The 19,132-nt window shown below is 42.3% G+C and overlaps 1 pseudogene; it reads left to right on the plus strand.

Moving 5' to 3' along the window:
* LOC135557327 (basic proline-rich protein-like) overlaps positions 1-19,132 on the plus strand; it is a 133,886-nt pseudogene that overhangs the window by 47,222 nt on the left and 67,532 nt on the right.

The raw sequence follows: 19,132 nt of genomic DNA on the forward strand, positions 1-19,132 counted from the left end.
TAACAATTCCTAAACTACTGTCTTATACACAGTGTAAGGGGATAAAGAATATGTACATAAGGATATATGAATGAGTGATGGTACAGAGCAGCATAGGCAAGATACAGTAGATGGTATCGAGTACAGTATATACATATGAGATGAGTATGTAAACAAAGTGGCATAGTTAAAGTGGCTAGTGATACATGTATTACATAAGGATGCAGTCGATGATATAGAGTACAGTATATACGTATGCATATGAGAAGAATAATGTAGGGTAAGTAACATTATATAAGGTAGCATTGTTTAAAGTGGCTAGTGATATATTTACATCATTTCCCATCAATTCCCATTATTAAAATGGCTGGAGTTGAGTCAGTGTCAGTGTGTTGGCAGCAGCCACTCAATGTTAGTGGTGGCTGTTTAACAGTCTGATGGCCTTGAGATAGAAGCTGTTTTTCAGTCTCTCGGTCCCAGCTTTGATGCACCTGTACTGACCTCGCCTTCTGGATGATAGCGGGGTGAACAGGCAGTGGCTCAGTGGTTGCTGTCCTTGATGATCTTTATGGCCTTCCTGTAACATCGGTTGGTGTAGGTGTCCTGGAGGGCAGGTAGTTTGCCCCCGGTGATGCGTTGTGCAGACCTCACTACCCTCTGGAGAGCCTTACGGTTGAGGGCGGAGCAGTTGCCGTACCAGGCGGTGATACAGCCCGCCAGGATGCTCTCGATTGTGCATCTGTAGAAGTTTGTGAGTGCTTTTGGTGACAAGCCGAATTTCTTCAGCCTCCTGAGGTTGAAGAGGCGCTGCTGCGCCTTCTTCACGATGCTGTCTGTGTGAGTGGACCAATTCAGTTTGTCTGTGATGTGTATGCCGAGGAACTTAAAACTTGCTACTCTCTCCACTACTGTTCCATCGATGTGGATAGGGGGGTGTTCCCTCTGCTGTTTCCTGAAGTCCACAATCATCTCCTTAGTTTTGTTGACGTTGAGTGTGAGGTTATTTTCCTGACATCACACTCCAAGGGCCCTCACCTCCTCCCTGTAGGCCGTCTCGTCGTTGTTGGTAATCAAGCCTACCACTGTTGTGTCGTCCGCAAACTTGATGATTGAGTTGGAGGAGTGCGTGGCCACGCAGTCGTGGGTGAACAGGGAGTACAGGAGAGGGCTCAGAACGCACCCTTGTGGGACCCCAGTGTTGAGGATCAGCGGGGAGGAGATGTTGTTACCTACCCTCACCACCTGGGGGCGGCCCGTCAGGAAGTCCAGTACCCAGTTGCACAGGGCGGGGTCGAGACCCAGGGTCTCGAGCTTGATGACGAGCTTGGAGGGTACTATGGTGTTGAATGCCGAGCTGTAGTCGATGAACAGCATTCTCACATAGGTATTCCTCTTGTCCAGATGGGTTAGGGCAGTGTGCAGTGTGGTTGAGATTGCATCGTCTGTGGACCTATTTGAGCGGTAAGCAAATTGGAATGGGTCTAGGGTGTCAGGTAGGGTGGAGGTGATATGGTCCTTGACTAGTCTCTCAAAGCACTTCATGATGACGGAAGTGAGTGCTAGGGGCGGTAGTCGTTTAGTTCAGTTACCTTAGCTTTCTTGGGAACAGGAACAATGGTGGCCCTCTTGAAGCATGTGGGAACAGCAGACTGGTATAGGGATTGATTGAATATGTCCGTAAACACACCAGCCAGCTGGTCTGCGCATGCTCTGAGGGCGCGGCTGGGGATGCCGTCTGGGCCTGCAGCCTTGCGAGGGTTAACACGTTTAAATGTTTTACTCACCTCGGCTGCAGTGAAGGAGAGACCGCATTTTTCCGTTGCAGGCAGTGTCAGTGGCCCTGTATTGTCCTCAAAGTGGGCAAAAAAGTTATTTAGTCTGCCTGGGAGCAAGACATCCTGGTCCGTGACTGGGCTGGATTTCTTCCTGTAGTCCGTGATTGACTGTAGACCTTGCCACATGCCTCTTGTGTCTGAGCCGTTGAACTGGGATTCTACTTTGTCTCTGTACTGACGCTTAGCTTGTTTGATAGCCTTACGGAGGGAATAGCTGCATTGTTTGTATTCAGTCATGTTACCAGACACCTTGCCCTGATTGAAAGCAGTGGTTCGCGCTTTCAGTTTCACGCGAATGCTGCCATCAATCCAAGGTTTCTGGTTAGGGAATGTTTTAATCGTTGCTATGGGAACGACATCTTCAACGCACGTTCTAATGAACTCGCACACCGAATCAGCGTATTCGTCAATGTTGTTATTGGACGCAATACGAAACATGTCCCAGTCCACGTGGTGGAAGCAGTCTTGGAGTGTGGAGTCAGCTTGGTCGGACCAGCGTTGGACAGACCTCAGCGTGGGAGCTTCTTTTTTAAACTTTTGTCTGTAGGTAGGTATCAGCAAAATGGCGTCGTGGTCAGCTTTTCCGAAAGGGGGGCGGGGCAGGGCCTTATATGCGTCGCGGAAGTTAGAGTAACAGTGATCCAAGGTTTTTCCGCCCCTGGTTGCGCAATCGATATGCTGATAAAATCTTGTTTTCAGATTAGCCTTGTTAAAATCCCCAACAACAATGAGTGCAGCCTCCGGATAAATGGTTTCCAGTTTGCAAAGAGTTAAATAAAGTTCGTTCAGAGCCATCGATGTGTCTGCTTGGGGGGGGATATATACGGCTGTGATTATAATCGAAGAGAATTCTCTTGGTAGATAATGCGGTCTATATTTGATTGTGAGGAATTCTAAATCAGGTGAACAGAAGGATTTGAGTTCCTGTATGTTTCTTTCATCGCACCATGCCTCGTTAGCCATAAGGCATACACCCCCACCCCTCTTCTTACCAGAAAGGTGTTTGTTTCTGTCGGCGCGATGCGTGGAGAAACCCGTTGGCTGCACCGCTTCGGATAGCGTCTCTCCAGTGAGCCATGTTTCCGTGAAGCACAGAACGTTACAGTCTCTGATGTCCCTCTGGAATGCTACCCTTGCTCGGATTTCATCAACCTTGTTGTCAAGAGACTGGACATTGGCAAGAAGAATGCTAGGAAGTGGGGCACGATGTGCCCGTCTCCGTAGTCTGACCAGAAGACCGCCTCGTTTCCCTCTTTTTCGGAGTCGTTTTTTGGGGTCGCTGCATGCGATCCATTCCGTTGTCCTGTTTGTAAGGCAGAACACAGGATCCGCGTCGCGAAAAACATATTCTTGGTCGTACTGATGGTGAGTTGACGCTGATCTTATATACAGTAGTTCTTCTCGACTGTATGTAATGAAACCTAAGATGACCTGGGGTACTAATGTAAGAAATAACACGAAAAAAAACAAAAAAACTGCATAGTTTCCTAGGAACGCAAAGCGAGGCGGCCATCTCTGTCGGCGCCGGAAGTTATTTGTGTGTGTGTGTGTGTGTGTGTCTGTTTATGTGTGTGTGTGTGTGTGTGTGTGTGTGTTTGTTTATGTGTGTGTGGTTATGTGTGTGTGTATGTGTGTGTGTTTGTGGTTATGTGTGTGTGTGTGTGTGTGTGTGCGTCTGTTTATGTGTGTGTGTGTTTGTGTGAGTGTGTGTGTTTATGTGTGTGTTTATGTGTGTGTGTAACACGTAAAAAAACAAAAAACTGCATAGTTTCCTAGGAAAGCGAAGCGAGGCGGCCATCTCTGTCGGCGCCGGAAGTAGAGTGCTACCATGCGGTGTTGCTACCATGTTGTTGTCATGCTACCATGTTGTGTTTTCATGTGTTGCTGCCATGCTGTGTTGCTACCATGTTGTTGTCATGCTACCATGTTGTGTTGCTACCATGTTGTTACCATGCTGTGTTGTCATGTGTTGATGCCTTGCTGCATGCAGTTTGTTGTTTTGTTAGGCATCTCTTTATGTAGTGTTGTCTCTCATGATGTGTCCTATATTTATATTTTATTTTTAATCCCAGCCCTTGTCACCACCCGCAGGAGGCCTTTTGCTAGGTCGTCATTGTATTTTTTTATTTACCTCGGCAAGTCAGGTAAGAACAAATTCTTATTTACAATGACGGCCTAGGAACAGTCGGTTAACTGACTCGTTCAGGGTCAGAATGTCACGCCCTGACCACAGAGAGCCCTTGTTTCTCTATGGTGTAGTAGGTCAGGGCATAACTGGGGGTATTCTAGTTTATTATTTCTATGTGGTGTTCTAATTTATTTTCTAGTTTATTTTCCAACCCGCAGGAGCACACATTTCAAAGTCCTCTTTCAGGTGTTGTAGTCCGTATGATAGTATTGGCTGACCATGCAGTCAAGGCAGTTGAAGTAGAGACAGTTGAAGTAGAGGCAGTTGCTGTAGAGACAGTTGCAGTAGAGACAGTTGCAGTAGAGACAGTTGCAGTAGAGACAGTTGCAGTAGAGACAGTTGCAGTAGAGACAGTTGCAGTAGAGACAGTTGCAGTAGAGACAGTTGCAGTAGAGACAGTTGAAGTAGAGACCGTAGAAGTGGAGACAGTTGAAGTGGAGACAGTTGACATAACACTGACAGATTCCACCAGAGAGAGAAAGAGAGAGAGAAAGAGAGAGAGAGAGAGAGAGAGAGAGACAGACAGAGACAGAGACAGAGAGACAGAGAGAGAGAGAGAGAGAGACAGAGGCAGAGACAGAGACCGAGAGAGACAGAGAGAGACAGAGAGAGAGACAGAGCGAGACAGAGCGAGACAGAGAGAGAGACAGAGAGAGAGACAGAGAGAGAGACAGAGAGAGACAGAGAGAGAGACAGAGAGAGAGACAGAGAGAGACAGAGAGAGAGACAGAGAGAGAGACACAGAGAGAGACAGAGAGAGAGACAGAGAGAGAGACACAGAGAGAGACAGAGAGAGACAGAGAGAGAGACAGAGAGAGAGACAGAGAGAGAGGCAGAGACAGAGACTGAGAGACAGAAACAGAGAGAGACAGAGAGAGAGGCAGAGACAGAGACCGAGAGACAGAGACAGAGAGACAGAGAGAGAGACAGAGGCAGAGACAGAGACTGAGAGACAGAGAGAGACAGAGGCAGAGAGACAGAGAGAGACAGAGACAGAGACAGAGAGAGACAGAGAGAGACAGAGAGAGAATAAGCCTCAGTGAAAAGGGCTGTAAAGCTGACATTGAAAATCCCTCTATCCCAGCTCTCTTTCATAGAACACAGTCCCATAGGTATCGTCTGTTTAAGACCCTGTATTCCAATGTTCCATCATCGCTTCTCTCTTTGTCCAGATGTTGATATTGAGCTGCTATCGGCTATGTTTATGCTATCAAGATGAATCTGTTTCCAACTCCTCTCTTCCTGTGATCTGTCTATCCTCCTGGTGTTGTTAACATGTGGCCCTCCACAAAACATGACCTCATGACAGACAAAAGGTTTATCGTCACAGACGAGGTTGGTGATTGTGAAACAGAGTGACGATGCTGTCTATAATAAATCACTGGCTAAATCAACAAGTTAGATTAGAATACTTTCTTATTGTCTTCCCAATAAGTTTTTCGCTTGTTCCATCTTTTCAGACCAGTAAGAAGAAATCTGGCCTCAAAAGTATTGGAACCAACAGTATCATAAGTATTTATGGTTGCAAAATGACAGAGAATTGTGCAAACAACAAAGTTGTACCCGAAATGGCACCCTATTCCCTATATAGTGCACTACTTTAGACCAGAGCCCTATTCCCTATATAGTGCACTACTTTAGACCAGGGCCCTATTCCCTATATAGTGCACTACTTTGGCCTGAGTCCTAAAGGCACTAAAATATTGAATAGCGCTCAGGTCAAAAGTAGTGCACTATATAGGGAATAGGGTGTCGTTTGGGACGTATCCCCAAGACATTTGAAAGCTGGTTTAATTGTGGCGTATTACACTTTGGCAGGTTTGCGTTACATTACACTCTGACCAGTCAAGTATTTTCTATTTCCTGTGCTAAATAACCTGGCTACTTCTCCAACAACAACCCACCGCTGGCTGGTGATGTGCTCAGATTCTGTTGTGTTCTTAATTTGACATTGAGGGATGAGGTCAGAGGAATGAGGAAATGAGGAGAGGAGACATGTGATATTATAAAAAAATATTTAAAAACTATGAGAAAATACAAATGATAGGGGCACATCTCACTGAAACAGCTAAACTAGTGGTTTAAAAAGCATTGATTTCTAAAAAAAGAGGAAACCTGTCTCTCTCCATAGAAACAGTTGCTATCGCACCTCCGTACCCACGTGGTCTGGTCCATGCACGGTCTATACAGGGAATATTCTTTCTAATCTCCAGGTGATGAATGTGTAGAGGGCTGTCTCTGTGGCAGCCTGACTGTCCGGTGACGACTGGTTGCTGTCAGGGTCGTCAGCTCATTAGGCTTCACCTAAGTCACCCAGATGTGACTAAAGATTCAACTCCAACCCCTAAATCACACAGATATTACTAAAGATTCAACTCCAACCCCTAAATCACACAGATATTACTAAAGATTCAACTCCAACCCCTAAATCACCCAGATGTGACTAAAGATTCAACTCCAACCCCTAAGTCACCCAGATGTGACTAAAGATTCAACTCCAACCCCTAAATCACCCAGATGTGACTAAAGATTCAACTCCAACCCATAGGTCATCCAGATGTGACTAAAGATTCAACTCCAACCCCTAAATCACACAGATGTGACTAAAGATTCAACTCCAACCCCTAAATCACCCAGATATTACAAAAGATTCAACTCCAACCCCTAAGTCACCCAGATATGACTAAAGATTCAACTCCAACCCCTAAATCACCCAGATGTGACTAAAGATTCAACTCCAACCCCTAAATCACCCAGATATGACTAAAGATTCAACTCCAACCCCTAAATCACCCAGATGTGACTAAAGATTCAACTCCAACCCCTAAATCACCCAGATATGACTAAAGATTCAACTCCAACCCCTAAGTCACCCATATGTGACTAAAGATTCAATTCCAACCCCTAAAATCACCCAGATGTGACTAAAGATTCAACTCCAACCCCTAAATCACCCAGATGTGACTAAAGATTCAACTCCAACCCCTAAATCACCCAGATGTGACTAAAGATGTCAACCAGTGGTAAATACAACTCCAATCACGGAATAAAACCACATATGTCTCTGATTAGCATATTCATGTTTACTGCAAACACCAGACACATGTAAAGCACGATCCTTAACATTATGTCTGGTAGTCTCTACTAGCAACATTATGTATGATGGTCTCTAATAGCAACATAACATTATGTCTGGTAGTCTCTAATAGCAACATAACATTATGTCTGGTAGTCTCTAATAGCAACATAACATTATGTCTAGTAGTCTCTAATAGCAACCTAACAGTATGTCTGGTAGTCTCTAATAGCAACATAACATTATGTCTGGTAGTCTCTAATAGCAACATAACATTATGTCTGGTAGTCTCTAATAGCAACATAACATTATGTCTGGTAGTCTCTAATAGTCTCTAATAGCAGCATAACATTATGTCTGGTAGTCTCAACTAGCAACATTATGTATGATAGTCTCTAATAGCAACAACATTATGTCTGGTAGTCTCTAATAGCAACATAACATTATGTCTGGTAGTCTCTAATAGCAACATAACATTATGTCTAGTAGTCTCTAATAGCAACATAACAGTATGTCTGGTAGTCTCTAATAGCAACATAACATTATGTCTGGTAGTCTCTAATAGCAACATAACATTATGTCTGGTAGTCTCTAATAGTCTCTAATAGCAGCATAACATTATGTCTGGTAGTCTCAACTAGCAACATTATGTATGATAGTCTCTAATAGCAACAACATTATGTCTGGTAGTCTCTAATAGCAACATAACATTATGTCTGGTAGTCTCTAATAGCAACATAACATTATGTCTAGTAGTCTCTAATAGCAACATAACATTATGTCTGGTAGTCTCTAATAGCAACATAACATTATGTCTGGTAGTCTCTAATAGTCTCTAATAGCAGCATAACATTATGTCTGGTAGTCTCTAATAGCAACATTATGTCGGGTAGTCTCTAATAGCAACATAACATTATGTCTGGTAGTCTCTAATAGCAACATAACATTATGTCTAGTAGTCTCTAATAGCAACATAACATTATGTCTGGTAGTCTCTAATAGCAACATAACATTATGTCTGGTAGTCTCTAATAGTCTCTAATAGCAGCATAACATTATGTCTGGTAGTCTCTAATAGCAACATAACATTATGTCTGGTAGTCTCTAATAGCAACATAACATTATGTCTGGTAGTCTCTAATAGCAACATAACATTATGTCTGGTAGTCTCTAATAGCAACATAACATTATGTCTGGTAGTCTCTAATAGTCTCTAATAGCAGCATAACATTATGTCTGGTAGTCTCTAATAGCAACATAACATTATGTCTGGTAGTCTCTAATAGCAACATAACATTATGTCTGGTAGTCTCTAATAGCAACATAACATTATGTCTGGTAGTCTCTAATAGTCTCTAATAGCAGCATAACATTATGTCTGGTAGTCTCAACTAGCAACATTATGTATGATAGTCTCTAATAGCAACAACATTATGTCTGGTAGTCTCTAATAGCAACATAACATTATGTCTGGTAGTCTCTAATAGCAACCTAACATTATGTCTGGTAGTCTCTAATAGCAACATAACATTATGTCTGGTAGTCTCTAATAGCAACCTAACATTATGTCTGGTAGTCTCTAATAGCAACATAACATTATGTCTGGTAGTCTCTAATAGGAACATAACATTATGTCTAGTAGTCTCTAATAGCAACATAACATTATGTCTAGTAGTCTCTAATAGCAACATAACATTATGTCTGGTAGTCTCTAATAGCAACATAACATTATGTCTGGTAGTCTCTAATAGGAACATAACATTATGTCTAGTAGTCTCTAATAGCAACATAACATTATGTCTAGTAGTCTCTAATAGCAACATAACATTATGTCTGGTAGTCTCTAATAGCAACATCAAGTCCTTCTGCTCACCCGATCTAAAATTCCTTACATTCAAATGCCAGCCATTTTACCTTCCTAGAGAATTCTTGTCAGTTATAGTTAAGTGGATGGCTGGCAGAGGAGGCTCAAGGCTGGTCTCTAACCTTGGGCTAAGCGGTACTCTTATGTACGTGTCACCTCAACGTTATTTATGTGATAGGTTGTTTGTGTGTTGTGATCCGGTGAGACGTCGAACGGGTCGTGACACCTATTTTTCAATCTGAAATGCCTTGACCTGAATCAGTCACACGTATGGCTCTACGACGGTGAAATACTGTATTTCTGGAGGACAGCTTTCAGAGTATTGGGCCAACAGATCTATAATCATAGTTGGGTTGATTGGAGTTTTTAAGAGTTGAACGTGTCTGTATGACTCTATCCTTGGTGCGTTTAAAACGTTCAGTGTAAAGGATACTACCCTGTTAATCTATACGAAATATATACATTCATGTCTGAAAAATAAAACATGACTCAGGTCAACAAACTGATCGAATTTGAAACCGATCTCAATCAAAACAGCAAATGGTGCAAATCATTAAGATTTTTTTGTTGGAAAAAGAAAAAAGGGAGTGGAGGGTTTCCAAATGCTTTCTTCTTCTTCTTCAGCTTCTTCTTCTTCTTCTTCTTCAGCTTCTTCTTCTTCTTCTTCTTCTTCAGCTTCTTCTTCTTCAGCTTCTTCTTCAGCTTCTTCTTCTTCTTCAGCTTCTTCTTCAGCTTCTTCTTCAGCTTCTTCTTCTTCAGCTTCTTCTTCAGCTTCTTCTTCTTCTTCAGCTTCTTCTTCTTCTTCTTCAGCTTCTTCTTCAGCTTCTTCTTCAGCTTCTTCTTCAGCTTCTTCTTCAGCTTCTTCTTCTTCTTCAGCTTCTTCTTCAGCTTCTTCTTCAGCTTCTTCTTCAGCTTCCTTCCCCGGTGTAATGCAGGGAAATAGGTTTGTTTTACTTCAGTGTCTTCACTAGTCTGCCATCTCCTTTCTCTGATAGTATTGGAACAGATGTGAATGAGCTTCCTGGTTAATAAAATACAGAGACGTGAAAAAGTATTTGTCCTCCTTTTGATTGTTTTTAATACGGAATGTTATCAGATCTTCAACAAAAAGTTAGTATTAGATAAAGGGACCCTGAGTTTACAAATAACAACAAATATATATACTCATTTTATTTATTTAATTAACAAAGTTATGTAACTCCCAATTCCCCTGTGTGTAAAAGGAATTTCCTTTACAATCTATAACTGGTTGTGCCTTTAGCTGCAATGACTGCAACCAAACACTTCCTGTAGTTGTTGATCAGTCTCTCACATCGCTGGGGAGGAATTTTGACCCACTCTTGCATGCAGAACTGCTGTAACTCATCGACATTTGTCGGTTTTCAAGCACGAACTGCTCATTTCAATTCCTGCCACACCGTCTCAATTGGAATTAGGTCTGGACTTTGACTAGGCCATTCCAAAACTTAAAATCTTTAGCTTTTTATCCATTTTCATGTAGACTTGGTTGTGTGTTTTGGATCATTGTCTTGCTGCATGACCCAGTTGCACTTCAGCTTCAGCTCACAGACGGACGGCCTGACGTTCTCCTGTAGAATTCTCTGTTACTGTCCTTGTGGTTGTCCCCACCCCCTCCAGGTGTCGCTTATTTTCCCAGGTGTATTTGTCTCTGTGTTTCCTGTCTCTCTGTACCAGTTCGTCTTCTATGCTCAAGTCTACCAGCGTGTTTTTCTCATGCGCCTGCGTTTTCTATTCTCTTTTTGCTAGTCCTCCTGGTCTTGAGCCCGGTCTTGCCTGTTTCTGGACTCTATACCTGGCTGCCTGACCATTCTGCCTGCCTTGACCTCTCTTGACCTCTTTTGCCTACCTTTTTGGATTTTAAGAAATATCAAGGACTCAAACCATCTGTTTGCATCTGAGTCTTGCCTTGTGCCCTTAAAGATGCAGTGGCTTACAAAAGTATTGGACTATTATCCGAAAGGTTGCAAGTTCAAATCCCCGAGCTGACAAGGTACAAAATCTGTCGTTCTGCCCCTGAACAGGCAGTTAACCCACTGTTCCTAGGCCATCATTGAAAATAAGAATTTGTTCTTAACTGACTTACCTAGTAAAATAAAGGTAAAATAAATAAAATAAAACTTTGAAGATGCAAAATATTTTTTCTTGTGAAACAAACAAGAAATAATACAAAAAAACAGAACTTGAGCGTGCATAACTATTCACCCCCCAAAGTCAATACTTTGTAGATCCACCTTTTGCAGCAATTACAGCTGCAAGTCTCTTGGGGTTTGCCTCTATAAACTTGGCACATCTAGCCACTGGGATTTCTGCCCATTCTTCAAGGCAAACTGCTCCAGCTCCTTCAAGTTGGATGGGTTCTGCAGGTGTACAGCAATCTTTAAGTCATACCACAGATTGGATTGAGGTCTGGGCTTTGACTAGGCCATTCCAAGACATTTAAATGTTTCCCCTTAAACCACTCAAGTTTTGCTTTAGCAGTATGCTTAGGGTCAGTGTCCTGCTGGAAGGTGAACCTCCATCCCCAGTCTCAAATCGCTGGAAGACAAACAGGTTTCCCTCAAGAATTTTCCTGTATTCCCTGGGGCGGCAGGGTAGCCTAGTGGTGAGAGCGTTGGACTAGTAATCAAATGGTTGCAAGTTCAAAACCCCAAGCTGACAATGTACAAATCTGTCATTCTGCCCCTGAACAGGCAGTTAACCCACTGTTCCTAGGCCATCATTGAAAATAAGAATTTGTTCTTAACTGACTTGCCTGGTAAAATTAAAAAATTAAATTTAGCGCCATCCATCATTCCTTCACTTCTGAATAGTTTCCCAAACTCTGTCACTTCTAAAGGTAATTGGTTGCACCAGATCTTATTTCGGGGACTTCATAGCAAAGGGGGTGAATACATATGCACACACCACTTTTCTGTTTTTTATGTGTTTGTTTGTTTTGTTTTAACATGTTATTTCTTTAATTCCACTTCACCAATTTGGAATATTTTGTGTTTGTCCATTACATGAAATCTCCCCAAAAAATCCATTTAAATTACAGGTTGTAATGCAACAAAATAGGAAAAACGCCGAGTGGGATGAATACTTTTGCAAGGCGCTGTACAGAACAGAATTCATGGTTCCTTCTATTAAGGGAAGTCTTACCTGTAACGGTTGTCTTGAGGTGAAGGAGAGGCGGACCAAAACGCAGCGTGGTTCATGGTTCTTTAATAAAGAGACTAAACATGAATAGACGAACAAAACAATAAATGTGGAAAAACCAAACCAGCCCTATCTGGTGCAAACACAAAGACAGGAACAATCACCCACAAAACCCAACACCAAACAGGCTACCTAAATATGGTTCCCAATCAGAGACAATGACTAACACCTGCCTCTGACTGAGAACCATATCAGGCAAAACACAGAAACAGACAAACTAGACACACAACATAGAATGCCCACTCAGATCACACCTTGACCAAACAAAACATAGAAACATACAAAGCAAACTATGGTCAGGGTGTGACAATACCGGTCCTGAGGCAGCAAAGCATTCTCAAACCACCACCATGCTGGACCGTTGGTATGAGTTTGTTACTGTGGAATGCAGTGTGTGGTTTTCACCAGACATAACGGGTCTCATCTCATCCAAAAAGTTGACTCAAGTTTTCCAGAAAGCACCTGGAAACACCTGGATGATCATCATGACTCCTGGACGAATGTTCTATGGACAGATGAGTTAAAAATATAACTTTTTTGGACGACATGGGTCTCATTATGCCTCTGCCGAAAACCAAACACTGCATTTGTGGGACCGGAAGACACAGGTGTCTGCCCTTCCAAATCATGTCCGATCATTTAAATTTACCACAGCTGGACTGCAATCAAGTTGTAGAAACATCTCAAGGAAGATCTATTGAAACAGGATGCACCTGAGCTCAATTTCGTGTCTCATAGCAAGTGGTCTGAAAACTTTTTTAAATTAATATTTCCTGTTTGTTTTTTAGTATTATTTGCAAACATTTCTAAAAACTCTTGTTGCTTTGTCATGATGGGGTATTGTGTGATGAGTATAAATATATATATTTAATCCATTTTACAATAAGGCTGCAACATAACAAAAAGTGGAAAAGATTAAGGGGTCTGAATACTTTACTAATGTACTGATTAAGGGGTCTGAATACTTTACAAATGTACTGATTAAGGGGTCTGAATACTTTACGAATGTACTGATTAAGGGGTCTGAATACTTTACGAATGTACTGATTAAGGGGTCTGAATACTTTACGAATGTGCTGATTAAGGGGTCTGAATACTTTACGAATGTGCTGATTAAGGGGTCTGAATACTTTACGAATGTGCTGATTAATGGGTCTGAATACTTTACGAATGTGCTGATTAATGGGTCTGAATACTTTACGAATGTGCTGATTAATGGGTCTGAATACTTTACGAATGTGCTGATTAATGGGTCTGAATACTTTACGAATGTGCTGATTAATGGGTCTGAATACTTTACGAATGCACTGATTAAGGGGTCTGAATACTTTACGAATGTGCTGATTAAGGGGTCTGAATACTTTACGAATGTGCTGATTAAGGGGTCTGAATACTTTACGAATGTGCTGATTAAGGGGTCTGAATACTTTACGAATGTGCTGATTAAGGGGTCTGAATACTTTACGAATGTGCTGATTAAGGGGTCTGAATACTTTACGAATGTGCTGATTAAGGGGTCTGAATACTTTACTAATGTACTGATTAAGGGGTCTGAATACTTTACAAATGTGCTGATTAAGGGGTCTGAATACTTTACGAATGTGCTGATTAAGGGGTCTGAATACTTTACGAATGTACTGATTAAGGGGTCTGAATACTTTACAAATGTGCTGATTAAGGGGTCTGAATACTTTACAAATGCACTGATTAAGGGGTCTGAATACTTTACGAATGTGCTGATTAATGGGTCTGAATACTTTATGAATGCACTGATTAAGGGGTCTGAATACTTTACAAATGTGCTGATTAAGGGGTCTGAATACTTTACGAATGTGCTGATTAAGGGGTCTGAATACTTTACGAATGTGCTGATTAAGGGGTCTGAATACTTTACGAATGTACTGATTAAGGGGTCTGAATACTTTACTAATGTGCTGATTAAGGGGTCTGAATACTTTACAAATGTGCTGATTAAGGGGTCTGAATACTTTATGAATGCACTGATTAAGGGGTCTGAATACTTTACGAATGTACTGATTAAGGGGTCTGAATACTTTACTAATGTGCTGATTAAGGGGTCTGAATACTTTACGAATGTACTGATTAAGGGGTCTGAATACTTTACTAATGTGCTGATTAAGGGGTCTGAATACTTTACTAATGTACTGATTAAGGGGTCTGAATACTTTACTAATGTGCTGATTAAGGGGTCTGAATACTTTACGAATGTGCTGATTAAGGGGTCTGAATACTTTACGAATGTACTGATTAAGGGGTCTGAATACTTTACGAATGTGCTGATTAAGGGGTCTGAATACTTTACTAATGTACTGATTAAGGGGTCTGAATACTTTACGAATGTGCTGATTAAGGGGTCTGAATACTTTACAAATGCACTGATTAAGGGGTCTGAATACTTTACTAATGTACTGATTAAGGGGTCTGAATACTTTACGAATGTGCTGATTAAGGGGTCTGAATACTTTACGAATGTGCTGATTAAGGGGTCTGAATACTTTACGAATGTGCTGATTAAGGGGTCTGAATACTTTACTAATGTACTGATTAAGGGGTCTGAATACTTTACTAATGTACTGATTAAGGGGTCTGAATACTTTACGAATGTGCTGATTAAGGGGTCTGAATACTTTACGAATGTGCTGATTAAGGGGTCTGAATACTTTACGAATGTGCTGATTAAGGGGTCTGAATACTTTACGAATGTACTGATTAAGGGGTCTGAATACTTTACGAATGTGCTGATTAAGGGGTCTGAATACTTTACGAATGTACTGATTAAGGGGTCTGAATACTTTACGAATGTACTGATTAAGGGGTCTGAATACTTTACGAATGTGCTGTTGGTTGTTTACTATTTATCACAGTATGAATCCATGCCACTAATTTATTCAATCACAAACAGCTTTCGTTTTATTGATACAATATATACAAAAGAGCTGCTGCCTCTGATAATAATTTTAGAGCAGCAATTTCCCTCTTCTAAAACCAAATAGAAGGGAACACAATACGCCCCACCAGAGGGAGGAGTTCTAGAACCCTCTGTGTACATAATCTTTTGACCAGTGCTAATCTCTCTTTGATAATTGGTCACATACTGCACATGCTTACGTCAACTATCGCAAAACATAACACAAATATCAACTTGCAGATGTTGACATATGCGTTCATGGAATACTTGTGACATACGAAATGCTAATGTACTGCTTATAAATGAGGTTAACCCGGCTACCTATCCACTAAGCCCCTGCCAAATGCCACGCCCGCTAACGTTTCTTCTCGGCGATGAGTCTGGATCTACCCGACGACATCTCTACTGCAAACACATTCAAACTGTTCTGATTGGTCCCAATAAATGATGAGCAGAACAGGGCATGAACACATGTGGGTAAAGCGGAATTTCAAAAATACTCATTGGCTTTTATATAATCTGATCGGTTAGAGATGATCCAATCGCTCACTTTGACATCAGGAGAAAGGACTTCTAAGATGGCAGTCTGACTGAATGGATCAGGAGAAAGGCAGTGGATCAGTCTGACTGAATGGATCGATAGATAGAGCAGGGGAATTAAATTCAGTATGAGTCATCATGTGAAGTGTAAGCCAGTATTTCACCACGCATTAGAAAAAGACACATGTTCATGCAGACAGAAGATGACCCAATTGTTTCCCCAGCAGAGTCTCTCTGCAGTTCATACAACAGGTGGGTTTAATCCAGTTTATACAACAGGTGGGTCTAATCCAGTTTATACAACAGGTGGGTCTAATCCAGTTTAAACAACAGGTGGGTCTAATCAAGTTTATACAACAGGTGGGTCTAATCCAGTAGTGTCTCTCTGCAGTTTATACAACACGTGGGTCTAATCCAGTTTATACAACAGGTGGGTCTAATCCAGTTTATACAACAGGTGGGTCTAATCCAGTTTATACAACAGGTGGGTCTAATCCAGTTTATACAACAGGTGGGTCTAATCCAGTTTATACAACAGGTGGGTCTAATCCAGTTTAAACAACAGGTGGGTCTAATCCAGTTTATACAACAGGTGGGTCTAATCCAGTAGTGTCTCTCTGCAGTTTATACAACACGTGGGTCTAATCCAGTTTATACAACAGGTGGGTCTAATCCAGTTTATACAACAGGTGGGTCTAATCCAGTTTATACAACAGGTGGGTGTAATCCAGTTTATACAACAGGTGGGTCTGATCCAGTTTATACAACAGGTGGGTTTAATCCAGTTTATACAACAGGTGGGTCTAATCCAGTTTATACAACAGGTGGGTCTAATCCAGTTTAAACAACAGGTGGGTCTAATCCAGTTTATACAACAGGTGGGTCTAATCCAGTAGGGTCTCTCTGCAGTTTATACAACACGTGGGTCTAATCCAGTTTATACAACAGGTGGGTCTAATCCAGTTTATACAACAGGTGGGTCTAATCCAGTTTATACAACAGGTGGGTCTAATCCAGTTTATACAACAGGTGGGTCTAATCCAGTTTATACAACAGGTGGGTCTAATCCAGTTTATACAACAGGTGGGTCTAATCCAGTTTATACAACAGGTGGGTTTAATCCAGTTTATGCAACAGGTGGGTCTAATCCAGTTTATACAACAGGTGGGTCTAATCCAGTTTAAACAACAGGTGGGTCTAATCCAGTTTATACAACAGGTGGGTCTAATCCAGTAGTGTCTCTCTGCAGTTTATACAACACGTAGGTCTAATCCAGTTTATACAACAGGTGGGTCTAATCCAGTTTATACAACAGGTGGGTCTAATCCATTTTATACAACAGGTGGGTCTAATCCAGTTTATACAACAGGTGGGTCTAATCCAGTTTATACAACAGGTGGGTCTAATCCAGTTTATACAACAGGTGGGTCTAATCCAGTTTATACAACAGGTGGGTCTAATCCAGTTTATACAACAGGTGGCTCTAATCCAGTTTATACAACAGGTGGGTCTAATCCAGTTTAAACAACAGGTGGGTCTAATCCAGTTTATACAACAGGTGGGTCTAATCCAGTAGTGTCTCTCTGCAGTTTATACAACACGTGGGTCTAATCCAGTTTATACAACAGGTGGGTCTAATCCAGTAGTGTCTCTCTGCAGTTTATACAACACGTGGGTCTAATCCAGTTTATACAACAGGTGGGTCTAATCCAGTTTATACAACACGTGGGTCTAATCCAGTCCACTAGAGCTGGGTAGCATCCCAAATGTCTTTCTTCTCCCACTAGAGCTGGGTAGCATCCAAAATGTCTTTCTTCTCCCGCTAGTGCTGGTTAGCATCCCAAATGTCTTTCTTCTCCCACTAGAGCTGGGTAGCATCCCAAATGTCTTTCTTCTCCCACTAGAGCTGAGTAGCATCCCAAATGTCTTTCTTCTCCCGCTAGTGCTGGTTAGCATCCCAAATGTCTTTCTTCTCCCGCTAGTGCTGGTTAGCATCCCAAATGACACCATGTTCCCTGTTTACTACTTTTTTTCCAGGGCCCATAGGGAATACAGCCAGCCGGTGTCACACAGGGGCACTGATGGCAATCAATAATAACAGATGTTTTTCTTTGGATTCAGCTAGAGAAAGATGGGATTAAAGAAAGAAAGAGAGTGTGAGAGAGAGAACTAGAGAGAGAGAGATAACTAGAGAGGGAGAGACAGAGAGGGAGAGGGAGAGATAACTAGAGAGAGAGAGAGAACTAGAGAGTGAGAGAGAGAGAGAGAGGGAGGGAGATGGAACTAGAGAGGGAGAGACAGAGAGGGAGAGGGAGAGAGTGACAAAGAGAGAGGGAGACAGAGAGAGTGTGACAGAGAGAGAGAGAGTGACAGAGAGAGAGTGACAGAGAGAGAGACAGAGAGAGAGAGAGTGACAGAGACAGAGAGAGAGAGAGAGAGAGAGAGAGAGAGAGAGGGAGAGAGAGACAGAGAGAGAGAGAGCTTGAGAGAGAGAAAGAGAGAGAGAAAGAGTGACAGAGAGTGACAGAGAGAGAGTGACAGGGAGAGAGAGAGAGAGAGTGACAGAGAGAGAGACACAGAGAGAGAGAGAGTGACAGAGAGAGAGAGTGACAGAGAGAGAAAGTGACAGAGAGAGAGAGTGACAGAGAGAGAGAGACAGAGAGAGAGACAGAGAGACAGAGCTTGAGAGAGAGAGAGAGAGTGAGAGAGAGAGAGAGAGTGACAGAGAGTGACAGAGAGAAAGGGACAGGGAGAGAGAGAGAGAGAGAGAGTGACAGAGAGAGAGACAGAGAGAGAGAGAGTGACAGAGAGTGACAGAGAGTGACAGAGTGACAGAGAGAGAGAGACAGAGAGATAGAGTGACAGAGAGTGACAGAGAGTGACAGAGAGAGACAGAGAGAGAGAGGCAGAGAGAGTGACAGAGAGAGAGAGAGACAGAGAGAGAGAGAGAGACAGAGAGAGTGACAGAGAGAGAGACTGAGAGAGAGAGAGAGTGACAGAGAGAGAGAGAGAGACAGAGAGAGAGAGAGACAGAGAGAATGACAGAGAGTGGCAGATATAGAGACAGAGAGAGAGAGAGAGAGACAGAGAGAGAGAGACAGAGAGAGTGACAGAGAGAGAAACAGAGAGAGAGAGACAGAGAGACAGAGAGCCAGAGAGAGTGACAGAGAGTGACAGAGAGTGAGAGAGAGTGAGAGAGAGAGAGAGAGAGAGAGAGAGAGAGAGAGAGAGAGAGAGAGAGAGAGAGAGAGAGAGAGAGAGAGAGAGAGAGAGAGAGAGACAGAGAGAATGACAGAGAGTGGCAGATATAGAGACAGAGAGAGAGAGAGAGAGACAGAGAGAGAGAGACAGAGAGAGTGACAGAGAGAGAAACAGAGAGAGAGAGACAGAGAGACAGAGAGCCAGAGAGAGTGACAGAGAGAGTGACAGAGAGTGACAGAGAGAGTGACAGAGAGTGACAGAGAGAGTGACAGAGAGTGAGAGAGAGTGAGAGAGAGAGACA

This window comes from Oncorhynchus masou, chromosome 16 (assembly GCF_036934945.1).
Source record: "Oncorhynchus masou masou isolate Uvic2021 chromosome 16, UVic_Omas_1.1, whole genome shotgun sequence".
Lineage (NCBI taxonomy): Eukaryota > Metazoa > Chordata > Actinopteri > Salmoniformes > Salmonidae > Oncorhynchus > Oncorhynchus masou.